Source organism: Haliotis asinina, chromosome 11 (genome assembly GCF_037392515.1).
Source record: "Haliotis asinina isolate JCU_RB_2024 chromosome 11, JCU_Hal_asi_v2, whole genome shotgun sequence".
Classification (NCBI taxonomy): Eukaryota; Metazoa; Mollusca; class Gastropoda; order Lepetellida; family Haliotidae; genus Haliotis; species Haliotis asinina.
Genome location: NC_090290.1, coordinates 10,850,984 through 10,871,019, shown reverse-complemented (window position 1 = coordinate 10,871,019; position 20,036 = coordinate 10,850,984). Strand labels below are relative to the sequence as shown.

At 41.7% G+C, this 20,036-nt stretch overlaps 20 non-coding genes across 20 annotated transcripts; 4 read left to right on the top strand and 16 right to left on the bottom strand.

The window, feature by feature from the left end:
• Positions 1-771: 771 nt before the first annotated feature.
• On the bottom strand, positions 772-854 carry Trnal-uaa (transfer RNA leucine (anticodon UAA)). Its single transcript has one exon. It is a non-coding gene; the product is annotated as a tRNA-Leu (tRNA).
• Positions 855-1,787: 933 nt separating this feature from the next.
• On the bottom strand, positions 1,788-1,870 carry Trnal-uaa (transfer RNA leucine (anticodon UAA)). The gene has a single exon. It is a non-coding gene; the product is annotated as a tRNA-Leu (tRNA).
• A 933-nt stretch (positions 1,871-2,803) lies between these two features.
• Positions 2,804-2,886, bottom strand: Trnal-uaa (transfer RNA leucine (anticodon UAA)). Its single transcript has one exon. It is a non-coding gene; the product is annotated as a tRNA-Leu (tRNA).
• Positions 2,887-3,819: 933 nt separating this feature from the next.
• Trnal-uaa (transfer RNA leucine (anticodon UAA)) lies at positions 3,820-3,902 on the bottom strand. Its single transcript has one exon. It is a non-coding gene; the product is annotated as a tRNA-Leu (tRNA).
• A 675-nt stretch (positions 3,903-4,577) lies between these two features.
• On the top strand, positions 4,578-4,650 carry Trnar-acg (transfer RNA arginine (anticodon ACG)). The gene has a single exon. It is a non-coding gene; the product is annotated as a tRNA-Arg (tRNA).
• A 185-nt stretch (positions 4,651-4,835) lies between these two features.
• On the bottom strand, positions 4,836-4,918 carry Trnal-uaa (transfer RNA leucine (anticodon UAA)). Its single transcript has one exon. It is a non-coding gene; the product is annotated as a tRNA-Leu (tRNA).
• Positions 4,919-5,593: 675 nt separating this feature from the next.
• On the top strand, positions 5,594-5,666 carry Trnar-acg (transfer RNA arginine (anticodon ACG)). Its single transcript has one exon. It is a non-coding gene; the product is annotated as a tRNA-Arg (tRNA).
• A 185-nt stretch (positions 5,667-5,851) lies between these two features.
• Trnal-uaa (transfer RNA leucine (anticodon UAA)) lies at positions 5,852-5,934 on the bottom strand. Its single transcript has one exon. It is a non-coding gene; the product is annotated as a tRNA-Leu (tRNA).
• A 675-nt stretch (positions 5,935-6,609) lies between these two features.
• Positions 6,610-6,682, top strand: Trnar-acg (transfer RNA arginine (anticodon ACG)). Its single transcript has one exon. It is a non-coding gene; the product is annotated as a tRNA-Arg (tRNA).
• A 185-nt stretch (positions 6,683-6,867) lies between these two features.
• Trnal-uaa (transfer RNA leucine (anticodon UAA)) lies at positions 6,868-6,950 on the bottom strand. Its single transcript has one exon. It is a non-coding gene; the product is annotated as a tRNA-Leu (tRNA).
• Positions 6,951-7,625: 675 nt separating this feature from the next.
• On the top strand, positions 7,626-7,698 carry Trnar-acg (transfer RNA arginine (anticodon ACG)). The gene has a single exon. It is a non-coding gene; the product is annotated as a tRNA-Arg (tRNA).
• A 185-nt stretch (positions 7,699-7,883) lies between these two features.
• Positions 7,884-7,966, bottom strand: Trnal-uaa (transfer RNA leucine (anticodon UAA)). The gene has a single exon. It is a non-coding gene; the product is annotated as a tRNA-Leu (tRNA).
• A 931-nt stretch (positions 7,967-8,897) lies between these two features.
• Trnal-uaa (transfer RNA leucine (anticodon UAA)) lies at positions 8,898-8,980 on the bottom strand. The gene has a single exon. It is a non-coding gene; the product is annotated as a tRNA-Leu (tRNA).
• A 933-nt stretch (positions 8,981-9,913) lies between these two features.
• Trnal-uaa (transfer RNA leucine (anticodon UAA)) lies at positions 9,914-9,996 on the bottom strand. The gene has a single exon. It is a non-coding gene; the product is annotated as a tRNA-Leu (tRNA).
• Positions 9,997-10,929: 933 nt separating this feature from the next.
• Trnal-uaa (transfer RNA leucine (anticodon UAA)) lies at positions 10,930-11,012 on the bottom strand. The gene has a single exon. It is a non-coding gene; the product is annotated as a tRNA-Leu (tRNA).
• Positions 11,013-11,945: 933 nt separating this feature from the next.
• Positions 11,946-12,028, bottom strand: Trnal-uaa (transfer RNA leucine (anticodon UAA)). The gene has a single exon. It is a non-coding gene; the product is annotated as a tRNA-Leu (tRNA).
• Positions 12,029-12,961: 933 nt separating this feature from the next.
• Trnal-uaa (transfer RNA leucine (anticodon UAA)) lies at positions 12,962-13,044 on the bottom strand. Its single transcript has one exon. It is a non-coding gene; the product is annotated as a tRNA-Leu (tRNA).
• A 933-nt stretch (positions 13,045-13,977) lies between these two features.
• Positions 13,978-14,060, bottom strand: Trnal-uaa (transfer RNA leucine (anticodon UAA)). The gene has a single exon. It is a non-coding gene; the product is annotated as a tRNA-Leu (tRNA).
• A 933-nt stretch (positions 14,061-14,993) lies between these two features.
• Positions 14,994-15,076, bottom strand: Trnal-uaa (transfer RNA leucine (anticodon UAA)). Its single transcript has one exon. It is a non-coding gene; the product is annotated as a tRNA-Leu (tRNA).
• A 933-nt stretch (positions 15,077-16,009) lies between these two features.
• Positions 16,010-16,092, bottom strand: Trnal-uaa (transfer RNA leucine (anticodon UAA)). Its single transcript has one exon. It is a non-coding gene; the product is annotated as a tRNA-Leu (tRNA).
• Positions 16,093-20,036: the final 3,944 nt, after the last annotated feature.

Genomic DNA, 20,036 nt, shown 5'->3' with positions numbered 1-20,036 from the left:
TCTGACTGCAACCTAGAACCACACTTTGTGCTACTGACAGCTGCTCGTATAAAATACTATATTTGTAAGCCAACTGTTAGCATTCTTGATATGTGCATGTTCAACTTCAAGTGCCCTGCCTTACGTTTGGAGCAAGTGGCTGTCGTTTTCTTTTCTTAGATTCCTTTGGAATCCTCCCATCCTTGGTCCTGTAATGTGCTTCTTTGCTGTAGAGTGGCTTTGTTCATAACGTTTGTAATGTGACGGCAGTTCCTTGGTAAATAAGAAGTCCCAGTGATAAAGCAAAGAGCCGTTTGACAAGCCATAAGACGTCCAACTACTTAAGACGATTCCAAGGTGGAATCCTGTCACACTCAAAGCAGTCTTTTGTTTGTTTTGTCATGGAATGTCATCGTCTAGATGAAATGACGTCGGTCAATGCAAACATGTTTGGGCAACATTTAGCACTTGCAGCCGTGCAACAATGAAAGGAAATGAGAGATCAGACATTGTATTGTAGCCTGGGCTTTCAGTGGGCGTGTGGCGCAACGGATAACGCGTCTGACTACGGATCAGAAGATTCCAGATTCGAATCCTGGAACGCTCGGAATATTCTTTTTGACATTTTGGTTTTGAAAATAAGTAAAATACTAAGGATATAACGAGGACGATTTTGACAATAGCAGTGTCCGATTTTTTCTCCATTACAAATTGTAAAGTGGATCATTTCAATGAGAAAAAGAGGTGAAGTGAACATTTCCGCTCAATAATCACACCTAAAAATAGTGAGGTTAGCACGGGTGGGGTTCGAACCCACGCGGACATACGTCCATTGGATCTTAAGTCCAACGCCTTAACCACTCGGCCACCGTGCTCATGCCTTACAAAGTGGAAAGGTAGAGCTGAGTGTCGGGTAATTGCAAATGCCTAGATATACGCCCTTCAGCCAAAACTATGTCAGTCTTAACATGTAACTTACACATTTCCAAGCCATTTCTCCAAGTACCATGTTGTCCTCGATCTCCTTTGTACCCTACTCTGACTGCAACCTAGAACCACACTTTGTGCTACTGACAGCTGCTCGTATAAAATACTATATTTGTAAGCCAACTGTTAGCATTCTTGATATGTGCATGTTCAACTTCAAGTGCCCTGCCTTACGTTTGGAGCAAGTGGCTGTCGTTTTCTTTTCTTAGATTCCTTTGGAATCCTCCCATCCTTGGTCCTGTAATGTGCTTCTTTGCTGTAGAGTGGCTTTGTTCATAACGTTTGTAATGTGACGGCAGTTCCTTGGTAAATAAGAAGTCCCAGTGATAAAGCAAAGAGCCGTTTGACAAGCCATAAGACGTCCAACTACTTAAGACGATTCCAAGGTGGAATCCTGTCACACTCAAAGCAGTCTTTTGTTTGTTTTGTCATGGAATGTCATCGTCTAGATGAAATGACGTCGGTCAATGCAAACATGTTTGGGCAACATTTAGCACTTGCAGCCGTGCAACAATGAAAGGAAATGAGAGATCAGACATTGTATTGTAGCCTGGGCTTTCAGTGGGCGTGTGGCGCAACGGATAACGCGTCTGACTACGGATCAGAAGATTCCAGATTCGAATCCTGGAACGCTCGGAATATTCTTTTTGACATTTTGGTTTTGAAAATAAGTAAAATACTAAGGATATAACGAGGACGATTTTGACAATAGCAGTGTCCGATTTTTTCTCCATTACAAATTGTAAAGTGGATCATTTCAATGAGAAAAAGAGGTGAAGTGAACATTTCCGCTCAATAATCACACCTAAAAATAGTGAGGTTAGCACGGGTGGGGTTCGAACCCACGCGGACATACGTCCATTGGATCTTAAGTCCAACGCCTTAACCACTCGGCCACCGTGCTCATGCCTTACAAAGTGGAAAGGTAGAGCTGAGTGTCGGGTAATTGCAAATGCCTAGATATACGCCCTTCAGCCAAAACTATGTCAGTCTTAACATGTAACTTACACATTTCCAAGCCATTTCTCCAAGTACCATGTTGTCCTCGATCTCCTTTGTACCCTACTCTGACTGCAACCTAGAACCACACTTTGTGCTACTGACAGCTGCTCGTATAAAATACTATATTTGTAAGCCAACTGTTAGCATTCTTGATATGTGCATGTTCAACTTCAAGTGCCCTGCCTTACGTTTGGAGCAAGTGGCTGTCGTTTTCTTTTCTTAGATTCCTTTGGAATCCTCCCATCCTTGGTCCTGTAATGTGCTTCTTTGCTGTAGAGTGGCTTTGTTCATAACGTTTGTAATGTGACGGCAGTTCCTTGGTAAATAAGAAGTCCCAGTGATAAAGCAAAGAGCCGTTTGACAAGCCATAAGACGTCCAACTACTTAAGACGATTCCAAGGTGGAATCCTGTCACACTCAAAGCAGTCTTTTGTTTGTTTTGTCATGGAATGTCATCGTCTAGATGAAATGACGTCGGTCAATGCAAACATGTTTGGGCAACATTTAGCACTTGCAGCCGTGCAACAATGAAAGGAATTGAGAGATCAGACATTGTATTGTAGCCTGGGCTTTCAGTGGGCGTGTGGCGCAACGGATAACGCGTCTGACTACGGATCAGAAGATTCCAGGTTCGAATCCTATTACGCTCGGAATATTCTTTTTGACATTTTGGTTTTGAAAATAAGTAAAATACTAAGGATATAACGAGGACGATTTTGACAATAGCAGTGTCCGATTTTTTCTCCATTACAAATTGTAAAGTGGATCATTTCAATGAGAAAAAGAGGTGAAGTGAACATTTCCGCTCAATAATCACACCTAAAAATAGTGAGGTTAGCACGGGTGGGGTTCGAACCCACGCGGACATACGTCCATTGGATCTTAAGTCCAACGCCTTAACCACTCGGCCACCGTGCTCATGCCTTACAAAGTGGAAAGGTAGAGCTGAGTGTCGGGTAATTGCAAATGCCTAGATATACGCCCTTCAGCCAAAACTATGTCAGTCTTAACATGTAACTTACACATTTCCAAGCCATTTCTCCAAGTACCATGTTGTCCTCGATCTCCTTTGTACCCTACTCTGACTGCAACCTAGAACCACACTTTGTGCTACTGACAGCTGCTCGTATAAAATACTATATTTGTAAGCCAACTGTTAGCATTCTTGATATGTGCATGTTCAACTTCAAGTGCCCTGCCTTACGTTTGGAGCAAGTGGCTGTCGTTTTCTTTTCTTAGATTCCTTTGGAATCCTCCCATCCTTGGTCCTGTAATGTGCTTCTTTGCTGTAGAGTGGCTTTGTTCATAACGTTTGTAATGTGACGGCAGTTCCTTGGTAAATAAGAAGTCCCAGTGATAAAGCAAAGAGCCGTTTGACAAGCCATAAGACGTCCAACTACTTAAGACGATTCCAAGGTGGAATCCTGTCACACTCAAAGCAGTCTTTTGTTTGTTTTGTCATGGAATGTCATCGTCTAGATGAAATGACGTCGGTCAATGCAAACATGTTTGGGCAACATTTAGCACTTGCAGCCGTGCAACAATGAAAGGAAATGAGAGATCAGACATTGTATTGTAGCCTGGGCTTTCAGTGGGCGTGTGGCGCAACGGATAACGCGTCTGACTACGGATCAGAAGATTCCAGATTCGAATCCTGGAACGCTCGGAATATTCTTTTTGACATTTTGGTTTTGAAAATAAGTAAAATACTAAGGATATAACGAGGACGATTTTGACAATAGCAGTGTCCGATTTTTTCTCCATTACAAATTGTAAAGTGGATCATTTCAATGAGAAAAAGAGGTGAAGTGAACATTTCCGCTCAATAATCACACCTAAAAATAGTGAGGTTAGCACGGGTGGGGTTCGAACCCACGCGGACATACGTCCATTGGATCTTAAGTCCAACGCCTTAACCACTCGGCCACCGTGCTCATGCCTTACAAAGTGGAAAGGTAGAGCTGAGTGTCGGGTAATTGCAAATGCCTAGATATACGCCCTTCAGCCAAAACTATGTCAGTCTTAACATGTAACTTACACATTTCCAAGCCATTTCTCCAAGTACCATGTTGTCCTCGATCTCCTTTGTACCCTACTCTGACTGCAACCTAGAACCACACTTTGTGCTACTGACAGCTGCTCGTATAAAATACTATATTTGTAAGCCAACTGTTAGCATTCTTGATATGTGCATGTTCAACTTCAAGTGCCCTGCCTTACGTTTGGAGCAAGTGGCTGTCGTTTTCTTTTCTTAGATTCCTTTGGAATCCTCCCATCCTTGGTCCTGTAATGTGCTTCTTTGCTGTAGAGTGGCTTTGTTCATAACGTTTGTAATGTGACGGCAGTTCCTTGGTAAATAAGAAGTCCCAGTGATAAAGCAAAGAGCCGTTTGACAAGCCATAAGACGTCCAACTACTTAAGACGATTCCAAGGTGGAATCCTGTCACACTCAAAGCAGTCTTTTGTTTGTTTTGTCATGGAATGTCATCGTCTAGATGAAATGACGTCGGTCAATGCAAACATGTTTGGGCAACATTTAGCACTTGCAGCCGTGCAACAATGAAAGGAATTGAGAGATCAGACATTGTATTGTAGCCTGGGCTTTCAGTGGGCGTGTGGCGCAACGGATAACGCGTCTGACTACGGATCAGAAGATTCCAGGTTCGAATCCTGGCACGCTCGGAATATTCTTTTTGACATTTTGGTTTTGAAAATAAGTAAAATACTAAGGATATAACGAGGACGATTTTGACAATAGCAGTGTCCGATTTTTTCTCCATTACAAATTGTAAAGTGGATCATTTCAATGAGAAAAAGAGGTGAAGTGAACATTTCCGCTCAATAATCACACCTAAAAATAGTGAGGTTAGCACGGGTGGGGTTCGAACCCACGCGGACATACGTCCATTGGATCTTAAGTCCAACGCCTTAACCACTCGGCCACCGTGCTCATGCCTTACAAAGTGGAAAGGTAGAGCTGAGTGTCGGGTAATTGCAAATGCCTAGATATACGCCCTTCAGCCAAAACTATGTCAGTCTTAACATGTAACTTACACATTTCCAAGCCATTTCTCCAAGTACCATGTTGTCCTCGATCTCCTTTGTACCCTACTCTGACTGCAACCTAGAACCACACTTTGTGCTACTGACAGCTGCTCGTATAAAATACTATATTTGTAAGCCAACTGTTAGCATTCTTGATATGTGCATGTTCAACTTCAAGTGCCCTGCCTTACGTTTGGAGCAAGTGGCTGTCGTTTTCTTTTCTTAGATTCCTTTGGAATCCTCCCATCCTTGGTCCTGTAATGTGCTTCTTTGCTGTAGAGTGGCTTTGTTCATAACGTTTGTAATGTGACGGCAGTTCCTTGGTAAATAAGAAGTCCCAGTGATAAAGCAAAGAGCCGTTTGACAAGCCATAAGACGTCCAACTACTTAAGACGATTCCAAGGTGGAATCCTGTCACACTCAAAGCAGTCTTTTGTTTGTTTTGTCATGGAATGTCATCGTCTAGATGAAATGACGTCGGTCAATGCAAACATGTTTGGGCAACACTTAGCACTTGCAGCCGTGCAACAATGAAAGGAATTGAGAGATCAGACATTGTATTGTAACCTGGGCTTTCAGTGGGCGTGTGGCGCAACGGATAACGCGTCTGACTACGGATCAGAAGATTCCAGGTTCGAATCCTGGCACGCTCGGAATATTCTTTTTGACATTTTGGTTTTGAAAATAAGTAAAATACTAAGGATATAACGAGGACGATTTTGACAATAGCAGTGTCCGATTTTTTCTCCATTACAAATTGTAAAGTGGATCATTTCAATGAGAAAAAGAGGTGAAGTGAACATTTCCGCTCAATAATCACACCTAAAAATAGTGAGGTTAGCACGGGTGGGGTTCGAACCCACGCGGACATACGTCCATTGGATCTTAAGTCCAACGCCTTAACCACTCGGCCACCGTGCTCATGCCTTACAAAGTGGAAAGGTAGAGCTGAGTGTCGGGTAATTGCAAATGCCTAGATATACGCCCTTCAGCCAAAACTATGTCAGTCTTAACATGTAACTTACACATTTCCAAGCCATTTCTCCAAGTACCATGTTGTCCTCGATCTCCTTTGTACCCTACTCTGACTGCAACCTAGAACCACACTTTGTGCTACTGACAGCTGCTCGTATAAAATACTATATTTGTAAGCCAACTGTTAGCATTCTTGATATGTGCATGTTCAACTTCAAGTGCCCTGCCTTACGTTTGGAGCAAGTGGCTGTCGTTTTCTTTTCTTAGATTCCTTTGGAATCCTCCCATCCTTGGTCCTGTAATGTGCTTCTTTGCTGTAGAGTGGCTTTGTTCATAACGTTTGTAATGTGACGGCAGTTCCTTGGTAAATAAGAAGTCCCAGTGATAAAGCAAAGAGCCGTTTGACAAGCCATAAGACGTCCAACTACTTAAGACGATTCCAAGGTGGAATCCTGTCACACTCAAAGCAGTCTTTTGTTTGTTTTGTCATGGAATGTCATCGTCTAGATGAAATGACGTCGGTCAATGCAAACATGTTTGGGCAACACTTAGCACTTGCAGCCGTGCAACAATGAAAGGAATTGAGAGATCAGACATTGTATTGTAACCTGGGCTTTCAGTGGGCGTGTGGCGCAACGGATAACGCGTCTGACTACGGATCAGAAGATTCCAGGTTCGAATCCTGGCACGCTCGGAATATTCTTTTTGACATTTTGGTTTTGAAAATAAGTAAAATACTAAGGATATAACGAGGACGATTTTGACAATAGCAGTGTCCGATTTTTTCTCCATTACAAATTGTAAAGTGGATCATTTCAATGAGAAAAAGAGGTGAAGTGAACATTTCCGCTCAATAATCACACCTAAAAATAGTGAGGTTAGCACGGGTGGGGTTCGAACCCACGCGGACATACGTCCATTGGATCTTAAGTCCAACGCCTTAACCACTCGGCCACCGTGCTCATGCCTTACAAAGTGGAAAGGTAGAGCTGAGTGTCGGGTAATTGCAAATGCCTAGATATACGCCCTTCAGCCAAAACTATGTCAGTCTTAACATGTAACTTACACATTTCCAAGCCATTTCTCCAAGTACCATGTTGTCCTCGATCTCCTTTGTACCCTACTCTGACTGCAACCTAGAACCACACTTTGTGCTACTGACAGCTGCTCGTATAAAATACTATATTTGTAAGCCAACTGTTAGCATTCTTGATATGTGCATGTTCAACTTCAAGTGCCCTGCCTTACGTTTGGAGCAAGTGGCTGTCGTTTTCTTTTCTTAGATTCCTTTGGAATCCTCCCATCCTTGGTCCTGTAATGTGCTTCTTTGCTGTAGAGTGGCTTTGTTCATAACGTTTGTAATGTGACGGCAGTTCCTTGGTAAATAAGAAGTCCCAGTGATAAAGCAAAGAGCCGTTTGACAAGCCATAAGACGTCCAACTACTTAAGACGATTCCAAGGTGGAATCCTGTCACACTCAAAGCAGTCTTTTGTTTGTTTTGTCATGGAATGTCATCGTCTAGATGAAATGACTTTTGTCAATGCAAACATGTTTGGGCAACATTTAGCACTTGCAGCCGTGCAACAATGAAAGGAATTGAGAGATCAGACATTGTATTGTAGCCTGGGCTTTCAGTGGGCGTGTGGCGCAACGGATAACGCGTCTGACTACGGATCAGAAGATTCCAGGTTCGAATCCTGGCACGCTCGGAATATTCTTTTTGACATTTTGGTTTTGAAAATAAGTAAAATACTAAGGATATAACGAGGACGATTTTGACAATAGCAGTGTCCGATTTTTTCTCCATTACAAATTGTAAAGTGGATCATTTCAATGAGAAAAAGAGGTGAAGTGAACATTTCCGCTCAATAATCACACCTAAAAATAGTGAGGTTAGCACGGGTGGGGTTCGAACCCACGCGGACATACGTCCATTGGATCTTAAGTCCAACGCCTTAACCACTCGGCCACCGTGCTCATGCCTTACAAAGTGGAAAGGTAGAGCTGAGTGTCGGGTAATTGCAAATGCCTAGATATACGCCCTTCAGCCAAAACTGTCAGTCTTAACATGTAACTTACACATTTCCAAGCCATTTCTCCAAGTACCATGTTGTCCTCGATCTCCTTTGTACCCTACTCTGACTGCAACCTAGAACCACACTTTGTGCTACTGACAGCTGCTCGTATAAAATACTATATTTGTAAGCCAACTGTTAGCATTCTTGATATGTGCATGTTCAACTTCAAGTGCCCTGCCTTACGTTTGGAGCAAGTGGCTGTCGTTTTCTTTTCTTAGATTCCTTTGGAATCCTCCCATCCTTGGTCCTGTAATGTGCTTCTTTGCTGTAGAGTGGCTTTGTTCATAACGTTTGTAATGTGACGGCAGTTCCTTGGTAAATAAGAAGTCCCAGTGATAAAGCAAAGAGCCGTTTGACAAGCCATAAGACGTCCAACTACTTAAGACGATTCCAAGGTGGAATCCTGTCACACTCAAAGCAGTCTTTTGTTTGTTTTGTCATGGAATGTCATCGTCTAGATGAAATGACGTCGGTCAATGCAAACATGTTTGGGCAACATTTAGCACTTGCAGCCGTGCAACAATGAAAGGAAATGAGAGATCAGACATTGTATTGTAGCCTGGGCTTTCAGTGGGCGTGTGGCGCAACGGATAACGCGTCTGACTACGGATCAGAAGATTCCAGATTCGAATCCTGGCACTCTAGAAATATTCTTTTTGACATTTTGGTTTTGAAAATAAGTAAAATACTAAGGATATAACGAGGACGATTTTGACAATAGCAGTGTCCGATTTTTTCTCCATTACAAATTGTAAAGTGGATCATTTCAATGAGAAAAAGAGGTGAAGTGAACATTTCCGCTCAATAATCACACCTAAAAATAGTGAGGTTAGCACGGGTGGGGTTCGAACCCACGCGGACATACGTCCATTGGATCTTAAGTCCAACGCCTTAACCACTCGGCCACCGTGCTCATGCCTTACAAAGTGGAAAGGTAGAGCTGAGTGTCGGGTAATTGCAAATGCCTAGATATACGCCCTTCAGCCAAAACTATGTCAGTCTTAACATGTAACTTACACATTTCCAAGCCATTTCTCCAAGTACCATGTTGTCCTCGATCTCCTTTGTACCCTACTCTGACTGCAACCTAGAACCACACTTTGTGCTACTGACAGCTGCTCGTATAAAATACTATATTTGTAAGCCAACTGTTAGCATTCTTGATATGTGCATGTTCAACTTCAAGTGCCCTGCCTTACGTTTGGAGCAAGTGGCTGTCGTTTTCTTTTCTTAGATTCCTGTGGAATCCTCCCGTCCTTGGTCCTGTAATGTGCCTCTTTGCTGTAGAGTGGCTTTGTTCATAACGTTTGTAATGTGACGGCAGTTCCTTGGTAAATAAGAAGTCCCAGTGATAAAGCAAAGAGCCGTTTGACAAGCCATAAGACGTCCAACTACTTAAGACGATTCCAAGGTGGAATCCTGTCACACTCAAAGCAGTCTTTTGTTTGTTTTGTCATGGAATGTCATCGTCTAGATGAAATGACTTTTGTCAATGCAAACATGTTTGGGCAACATTTAGCACTTGCACCCGTGCAACAATGAAAGGAAATGAGAGATCAGACATTGTATTGTAGCCTGGGCTTTCAGTGGGCGTGTGGCGCAACGGATAACGCGTCTGACTACGGATCAGAAGATTCCAGATTCGAATCCTGGCACTCTAGAAATACTCTTTTTGACATTTTGGTTTTGAAAATAAGTAAAATACTAAGGATATAACGAGGACGATTTTGACAATAGCAGTGTCCGATTTTTTCTCCATTACAAATTGTAAAGTGGATCATTTCAATGAGAAAAAGAGGTGAAGTGAACATTTCCGCTCAATAATCACACCTAAAAATAGTGAGGTTAGCACGGGTGGGGTTCGAACCCACGCGGACATACGTCCATTGGATCTTAAGTCCAACGCCTTAACCACTCGGCCACCGTGCTCATGCCTTACAAAGTGGAAAGGTAGAGCTGAGTGTCGGGTAATTGCAAATGCCTAGATATACGCCCTTCAGCCAAAACTATGTCAGTCTTAACATGTAACTTACACATTTCCAAGCCATTTCTCCAAGTACCATGTTGTCCTCGATCTCCTTTGTACCCTACTCTGACTGCAACCTAGAACCACACTTTGTGCTACTGACAGCTGCTCGTATAAAATACTATATTTGTAAGCCAACTGTTAGCATTCTTGATATGTGCATGTTCAACTTCACGTGCCCTGCCTTACGTTTGGAGCAAGTGGCTGTCGTTTTCTTTTCTTAGATTCCTTTGGAATCCTCCCATCCTTGGTCCTGTAATGTGCCTCTTTGCTGTAGAGTGGCTTTGTTCATAACGTTTGTAATGTGACGGCAGTTCCTTGGTAAATAAGAAGTCCCAGTGATAAAGCAAAGAGCCGTTTGACAAGCCATAAGACGTCCAACTACTTAAGACGATTCCAAGGTGGAATCCTGTCACACTCAAAGCAGTCTTTTGTTTGTTTTGTCATGGAATGTCATCGTCTAGATGAAATGACTTTTGTCAATGCAAACATGTTTGGGCAACATTTAGCACTTGCAGCCGTGCAACAATGAAAGGAAATGAGAGATCAGACATTGTATTGTAGCCTGGGCTTTCAGTGGGCGTGTGGCGCAACGGATAACGCGTCTGACTACGGATCAGAAGATTCCAGATTCGAATCCTGGCACTCTAGAAATATTCTTTTTGACATTTTGGTTTTGAAAATAAGTAAAATACTAAGGATATAACGAGGACGATTTTGACAATAGCAGTGTCCGATTTTTTCTCCATTACAAATTGTAAAGTGGATCATTTCAATGAGAAAAAGAGGTGAAGTGAACATTTCCGCTCAATAATCACACCTAAAAATAGTGAGGTTAGCACGGGTGGGGTTCGAACCCACGCGGACATACGTCCATTGGATCTTAAGTCCAACGCCTTAACCACTCGGCCACCGTGCTCATGCCTTACAAAGTGGAAAGGTAGAGCTGAGTGTCGGGTAATTGCAAATGCCTAGATATACGCCCTTCAGCCAAAACTATGTCAGTCTTAACATGTAACTTACACATTTCCAAGCCATTTCTCCAAGTACCATGTTGTCCTCGATCTCCTTTGTACCCTACTCTGACTGCAACCTAGAACCACACTTTGTGCTACTGACAGCTGCTCGTATAAAATACTATATTTGTAAGCCAACTGTTAGCATTCTTGATATGTGCATGTTCAACTTCAAGTGCCCTGCCTTACGTTTGGAGCAAGTGGCTGTCGTTTTCTTTTCTTAGATTCCTGTGGAATCCTCCCGTCCTTGGTCCTGTAATGTGCCTCTTTGCTGTAGAGTGGCTTTGTTCATAACGTTTGTAATGTGACGGCAGTTCCTTGGTAAATAAGAAGTCCCAGTGATAAAGCAAAGAGCCGTTTGACAAGCCATAAGACGTCCAACTACTTAAGACGATTCCAAGGTGGAATCCTGTCACACTCAAAGCAGTCTTTTGTTTGTTTTGTCATGGAATGTCATCGTCTAGATGAAATGACCTTTGTCAATGCAAACATGTTTGGGCAACATTTAGCACTTGCAGCCGTGCAACAATGAAAGGAAATGAGAGATCAGACATTGTATTGTAGCCTGGGCTTTCAGTGGGCGTGTGGCGCAACGGATAACGCGTCTGACTACGGATCAGAAGATTCCAGATTCGAATCCTGGCACTCTAGAAATACTCTTTTTGACATTTTGGTTTTGAAAATAAGTAAAATACTAAGGATATAACGAGGACGATTTTGACAATAGCAGTGTCCGATTTTTTCTCCATTACAAATTGTAAAGTGGATCATTTCAATGAGAAAAAGAGGTGAAGTGAACATTTCCGCTCAATAATCACACCTAAAAATAGTGAGGTTAGCACGGGTGGGGTTCGAACCCACGCGGACATACGTCCATTGGATCTTAAGTCCAACGCCTTAACCACTCGGCCACCGTGCTCATGCCTTACAAAGTGGAAAGGTAGAGCTGAGTGTCGGGTAATTGCAAATGCCTAGATATACGCCCTTCAGCCAAAACTATGTCAGTCTTAACATGTAACTTACACATTTCCAAGCCATTTCTCCAAGTACCATGTTGTCCTCGATCTCCTTTGTACCCTACTCTGACTGCAACCTAGAACCACACTTTGTGCTACTGACAGCTGCTCGTATAAAATACTATATTTGTAAGCCAACTGTTAGCATTCTTGATATGTGCATGTTCAACTTCACGTGCCCTGCCTTACGTTTGGAGCAAGTGGCTGTCGTTTTCTTTTCTTAGATTCCTTTGGAATCCTCCCATCCTTGGTCCTGTAATGTGCTTCTTTGCTGTAGAGTGGCTTTGTTCATAACGTTTGTAATGTGACGGCAGTTCCTTGGTAAATAAGAAGTCCCAGTGATAAAGCAAAGAGCCGTTTGACAAGCCATAAGACGTCCAACTACTTAAGACGATTCCAAGGTGGAATCCTGTCACACTCAAAGCAGTCTTTTGTTTGTTTTGTCATGGAATGTCATCGTCTAGATGAAATGACTTTTGTCAATGCAAACATGTTTGGGCAACATTTAGCACTTGCACCCGTGCAACAATGAAAGGAAATGAGAGATCAGACATTGTATTGTAGCCTGGGCTTTCAGTGGGCGTGTGGCGCAACGGATAACGCGTCTGACTACGGATCAGAAGATTCCAGATTCGAATCCTGGCACTCTAGAAATACTCTTTTTGACATTTTGGTTTTGAAAATAAGTAAAATACTAAGGATATAACGAGGACGATTTTGACAATAGCAGTGTCCGATTTTTTCTCCATTACAAATTGTAAAGTGGATCATTTCAATGAGAAAAAGAGGTGAAGTGAACATTTCCGCTCAATAATCACACCTAAAAATAGTGAGGTTAGCACGGGTGGGGTTCGAACCCACGCGGACATACGTCCATTGGATCTTAAGTCCAACGCCTTAACCACTCGGCCACCGTGCTCATGCCTTACAAAGTGGAAAGGTAGAGCTGAGTGTCGGGTAATTGCAAATGCCTAGATATACGCCCTTCAGCCAAAACTATGTCAGTCTTAACATGTAACTTACACATTTCCAAGCCATTTCTCCAAGTACCATGTTGTCCTCGATCTCCTTTGTACCCTACTCTGACTGCAACCTAGAACCACACTTTGTGCTACTGACAGCTGCTCGTATAAAATACTATATTTGTAAGCCAGCTGTTAGCATTCTTGATATGTGCATGTTCAACTTCACGTGCCCTGCCTTACGTTTGGAGCAAGTGGCTGTCGTTTTCTTTTCTTAGATTCCTTTGGAATCCTCCCATCCTTGGTCCTGTAATGTGCTTCTTTGCTGTAGAGTGGCTTTGTTCATAACGTTTGTAATGTGACGGCAGTTCCTTGGTAAATAAGAAGTCCCAGTGATAAAGCAAAGAGCCGTTTGACAAGCCATAAGACGTCCAACTACTTAAGACGATTCCAAGGTGGAATCCTGTCACACTCAAAGCAGTCTTTTGTTTGTTTTGTCATGGAATGTCATCGTCTAGATGAAATGACTTTTGTCAATGCAAACATGTTTGGGCAACATTTAGCACTTGCAGCCGTGCAACAATGAAAGGAAATGAGAGATCAGACATTGTATTGTAGCCTGGGCTTTCAGTGGGCGTGTGGCGCAACGGATAACGCGTCTGACTACGGATCAGAAGATTCCAGATTCGAATCCTGGCACTCTAGAAATATTCTTTTTGACATTTTGGTTTTGAAAATAAGTAAAATACTAAGGATATAACGAGGACGATTTTGACAATAGCAGTGTCCGATTTTTTCTCCATTACAAATTGTAAAGTGGATCATTTCAATGAGAAAAAGAGGTGAAGTGAACATTTCCGCTCAATAATCACACCTAAAAATAGTGAGGTTAGCACGGGTGGGGTTCGAACCCACGCGGACATACGTCCATTGGATCTTAAGTCCAACGCCTTAACCACTCGGCCACCGTGCTCATGCCTTACAAAGTGGAAAGGTAGAGCTGAGTGTCGGGTAATTGCAAATGCCTAGATATACGCCCTTCAGCCAAAACTATGTCAGTCTTAACATGTAACTTACACATTTCCAAGCCATTTCTCCAAGTACCATGTTGTCCTCGATCTCCTTTGTACCCTACTCTGACTGCAACCTAGAACCACACTTTGTGCTACTGACAGCTGCTCGTATAAAATACTATATTTGTAAGCCAACTGTTAGCATTCTTGATATGTGCATGTTCAACTTCACGTGCCCTGCCTTACGTTTGGAGCAAGTGGCTGTCGTTTTCTTTTCTTAGATTCCTTTGGAATCCTCCCATCCTTGGTCCTGTAATGTGCCTCTTTGCTGTAGAGTGGCTTTGTTCATAACGTTTGTAATGTGACGGCAGTTCCTTGGTAAATAAGAAGTCCCAGTGATAAAGCAAAGAGCCGTTTGACAAGCCATAAGACGTCCAACTACTTAAGACGATTCCAAGGTGGAATCCTGTCACACTCAAAGCAGTCTTTTGTTTGTTTTGTCATGGAATGTCATCGTCTAGATGAAATGACTTTTGTCAATGCAAACATGTTTGGGCAACATTTAGCACTTGCAGCCGTGCAACAATGAAAGGAAATGAGAGATCAGACATTGTATTGTAGCCTGGGCTTTCAGTGGGCGTGTGGCGCAACGGATAACGCGTCTGACTACGGATCAGAAGATTCCAGATTCGAATCCTGGCACTCTAGAAATACTCTTTTTGACATTTTGGTTTTGAAAATAAGTAAAATACTAAGGATATAACGAGGACGATTTTGACAATAGCAGTGTCCGATTTTTTCTCCATTACAAATTGTAAAGTGGATCATTTCAATGAGAAAAAGAGGTGAAGTGAACATTTCCGCTCAATAATCACACCTAAAAATAGTGAGGTTAGCATGGGTGGGGTTCGAACCCACGCGGACGTACGTCCATTGGATCTTAAGTCCAACGCCTTAACCACTCGGCCACCGTGCTCATGCCTTACAAAGTGGAAAGGTAGAGCTGAGTGTCGGGTAATTGCAAATGCCTAGATATACGCCCTTCAGCCAAAACTATGTCAGTCTTAACATGTAACTTACACATTTCCAAGCCATTTCTCCAAGTACCATGTTGTCCTCGATCTCCTTTGTACCCTACTCTGACTGCAACCTAGAACCACACTTTGTGCTACTGACAGCTGCTCGTATAAAATACTATATTTGTAAGCCAACTGTTAGCATTCTTGATATGTGCATGTTCAACTTCAAGTGCCCTGCCTTACGTTTGGAGCAAGTGGCTGTCGTTTTCTTTTCTTAGATTCCTGTGGAATCCTCCCATCCTTGGTCCTGTAATGTGCCTCTTTGCTGTAGAGTGGCTTTGTTCATAACGTTTGTAATGTGACGGCAGTTCCTTGGTAAATAAGAAGTCCCAGTGATAAAGCAAAGAGCCGTTTGACAAGCCATAAGACGTCCAACTACTTAAGACGATTCCAAGGTGGAATCCTGTCACACTCAAAGCAGTCTTTTGTTTGTTTTGTCATGGAATGTCATCGTCTAGATGAAATGACGTCGGTCAATGCAAACATGTTTGGGCAACATTTAGCACTTGCACCCGTGCAACAATGAAAGGAAATGAGAGATCAGACATTGTATTGTAGCCTGGGCTTTCAGTGGGCGTGTGGCGCAACGGATAACGCGTCTGACTACGGATCAGAAGATTCCAGATTCGAATCCTGGCACTCTAGAAATACTCTTTTTGACATTTTGGTTTTGAAAATAAGTAAAATACTAAGGATATAACGAGGACGATTTTGACAATAGCAGTGTCCGATTTTTTCTCCATTACAAATTGTAAAGTGGATCATTTCAATGAGAAAAAGAGGTGAAGTGAACATTTCCGCTCAATAATCACACCTAAAAATAGTGAGGTTAGCACGGGTGGGGTTCGAACCCACGCGGACATACGTCCATTGGATCTTAAGTCCAACGCCTTAACCACTCGGCCACCGTGCTCATGCCTTACAAAGTGAAAAGGTAGATCTGAGTGTCTGATAATTGCAAATGCCTAGATATACGCCCTTCAGCTAAAACTATGTCAGGCTGAACATGTAACTTACACATTTCCAAGCCATTTCTCCAAGTACCATGTTGTCCTCGATCTCCTTTGTACCCTACTCTGACTGCAACCTAGAACCACACTTTGTGCTACTGACAGCTGCTCGTATAAAATACTATATTTGTAAGCCAACTGTTAGCATTCTTGATATGTGCATGTTCAACTTCAAGTGCCCTGCCTTACGTTTGGAGCAAGTGGCTGTCGTTTTCTTTTCTTAGATTCCTTTGGAATCCTCCCATCCTTGGTCCTGTAATGTGCTTCTTTGCTGTAAAGTGGCTTTGTTCATAACGTTTGTTATGTGACGGCAGTTCCTTGGTAAATAAGAAGTCCCAGTGATAAAGCAAAGAGCCGTTTGACAAGCCATAAGACGTCCAACTACTTAAGACGATTCCAAGGTGGAATCCTGTCACACTCAAAGCAGTCTTTTGTTTGTTTTGTCATGGAATGTCATCGTCTAGATGAAATGACTTTTGTCAATGCAAACATGTTTGGGCAACATTTAGCACTTGCAGCCGTGCAACAATGAAAGGAAATGAGAGATCAGACATTGTATTGTAGCCTGGGCTTTCAGTGGGCGTGTGGCGCAACGGATAACGCGTCTGACTATGGGGTTGCCTCCCTTCAATTGGAGGTGTATGGACGGATTTACGAGAGAGTGAAAAGTTTTCTCGGAGATCGTCATTTAAAGGGACGTCTGAACTTTAATTTGGTGCCCAAAGGTAGGATTCCATTTACAATGTAGTTGTATGTGAACCTACCTCGTTAGCAAGCTCTTAGGTGCGTGCTATATACGGTCGCTGTATTGTTGACATCTTGCTGACTGGAGACGAAATGGCGGGCTCCTATTCAAAAAGAAAGTGTCAGAAGGATTGCACAATTGAAGTTCATGTAGGAGACAACAGAGTTGTAACCGCAAGCACGCTTTGCAATGTTTTGTTGGAGTATGTATCTGATGTGTGGGCATGTGTGTTGAAAGGCACAGATTGCTTTGATGTAACAGTCCCTGACAGCACCGAGGCAAGGATTCTTGCTGAAACAAATGACTTAGTTATAGAAGATCAGAAGATGTCATTCAGACTGCTTCAGAGTGACAGTGTAGTGGTGTCATTTCTTCATCTCCCACCGTATATCGATGATGAAGAAATAGAAAAAACTTCTCATTAAGAGAGGAATAACTATGAAAAGTGACATCAAGCACAGAACTCTTAAAGGCACACACATTTTTGATGGTACAAGATATGTGAGGGTGGTATTTCCCCCTGAATGTAACTCATTACCGTATTCAATGGGGTTTAACACCCTGGATGGATACAGGTATTTTAGAGTTATACACAATAACCAAGAACGGTTATGCTTCAAGTGCAATTCTGGAGGTCACGTGGTGAAGGATTGTCCTAACACCAAATGTTATAAATGCAGTGGAAGTGGACACATTGCCAGAAATTGCAAAGCAGAAGAAAATCAGGAACGTAGTTGTCATATCTGTTTTCGTTCAATTGAAATCTGCAACTGTTCCTCCGATATAGAGGATGAGGAAAGGTTTAGCGATTCGGATTCGGATTTGGAGAGGGAGTTAGCCCGAACAAAATCCTGGGATGAGGTTCCTCTGGAACATATTTCCGCGTCAAAGGAGAATCATGCAGATGGAACAGACGAAACCAAGAGAAATCAAAAAGAAGAGACAAAATTACAAGGAACTGAAAAAACGGCGAAGGAAGATAATACGCAAGTAATTCCATTTGCTGAGGATATTTCTGATTGCGAGAAGGAGGACAAGGACACCACAGACAAGAACGCTTTGCTTCAGGAAAGCCTGGACACAAGAGAAGAGGATAAAGACAATCAAAAACCAACCGGTGTATCATCTGCAAAGTGGACAATTGCTTCGCCTAAACGTGCAAGAAGGCACAAACTGCAGCCTAAATTATCAGAGACGGTATTACAAAACAATGACTTGAAAAATAAAGTGAGAGAAAGTAAAAAAGACCAACAAAAGAAAAAGAAAGCAGAAAAGGTCAATGACAGAAGAGAATTATCAGGTGTGTTGGAAAATGTTATGGAAACTCCATAATGTTGTCTAGTAAGCATCTATTTCTCTTTTCTGCAATGGTCACAATATGGTCATGGAATGTAAATGGACTCCGGGATATAGCCAAAATGCAAAATGTATTTGCACTAATTAGGAATTCTCAAGTCAATATTGCTTTTTTGCAGGAAACTTTTTGGTCGGATGAATATATAGAAAAATATAAACATTTGTGGCCAGGAACTATTTTATATTCTAATGCAGAAAATGATAGAAGAGGTGTAGCTATATTAGTCTCAGATGGTTTTGAGCAAAATGTTAAGCTGCTTAGAAAAGATGAAGAAGGAAGATTAATAAAGGCTTCCCTAGCTATTGAAGATAGATCAGTTGCTTTATTAAACGTGTATGCCCCAAATGAGAGTAAAGAGAGAATAGATTTTTTCAAGAATTTGACAACATGGATTGAGAAAGAACACATAATTTGTGCTGGGGATTTTAATGAGATATTAAATCCTTTACTTGATAAAGGCATCAACAATATATCGTTTAATATTCAAAGTAGCAATGTTTTAAACGATTTTCTCTCTGACAACAGCCTAGTTGATATATGGAGATATAAAAACTATGACAAAAAAGAATTTACCAGAATGCAGTCTGTGTTAGGAACTATGAAACAATCTAGAATTGATCTGATAATTGTTTCAAGAGATCTCATTACAAGTGCTGTAAATAGTTACATTAGATATTCCTCTGTGAGCGATCACAGTATAGTAGCCCTCAGATTGGACTTTTCTTCAGTAGAAAGAGGTCCTGGGGTATGGATTTTTAATAATCAGCTTCTGGAAGATTTCACATTCTACTTACGAATTATTGCATTAATAGAGAAGGCAAAACAATGCCCTTTACTTAAAACAGATCCATGGATATGGTGGGATAACTTAAAATACAAATTTAAAACATTTTCCAGATTTTATGCATCTAAGAAAAACAGGGAAGCAAAAGCTGATTATTATAAAATTCAAAATAAGCTTAGAATTGAATATCATAAAATATCCTCCATTTCTGGCTATAAATCTACCGATTTACAATTATTGGAAAGTGAACTAGAGGTGTATGAGAATAATAAATGCAAGGGTGCTATTCTCAGGTCAAAAGCTCAGTGCACGCTGGAGTCAGATAGAAACACCACTTACTTTTTGAACCTTGAAAAAAGTAAACAACAGGCTAATTCAATAAAATCACTGTACAAGGAAGATGGTACTATAGCCAGGAATACAGAGGATATTTTAGATACTGCTCAGCAATTTTACTCATCCTTATTTACTGCTGAGCAATGTGATTTCGTAAAACAACAAAGTCTCATTGATAATATTGGGAAAAAACTTTCTGAAGAAGAAAAACAATCATGTGACGTACCTATTTCTCAGAGTGAGCTTACAAAAGCACTCAAAGGAATGAACAAGAATAAATCACCGGGTCCGGACGGCCTAACTGTTGAGTTTTATTTAAAGTTTTGGAATATTTTATGTCCCTTCTTTTTAGAAGTTGTAGATGGTATATACAAAGAGCATAATCTTTCTCGCTCCATGAAAAAGAGTATTATTAGTTTATTTTATAAAAAGAAAGGTGACAAAAGGGACATTAAGTGTTACAGACCTATCTCATTGATTAATGTAGACTCTAAGCTCATTTCTAGACTGTTGTCGTTGAGATTGAGAAATGTGATGGCTTCAGTTGTCTCCCCTGAACAATCTTGTTGCATACTAGGAAGAGACATAGCCAGTAACCTACATTCTGTTAGAGATGTCATTGATG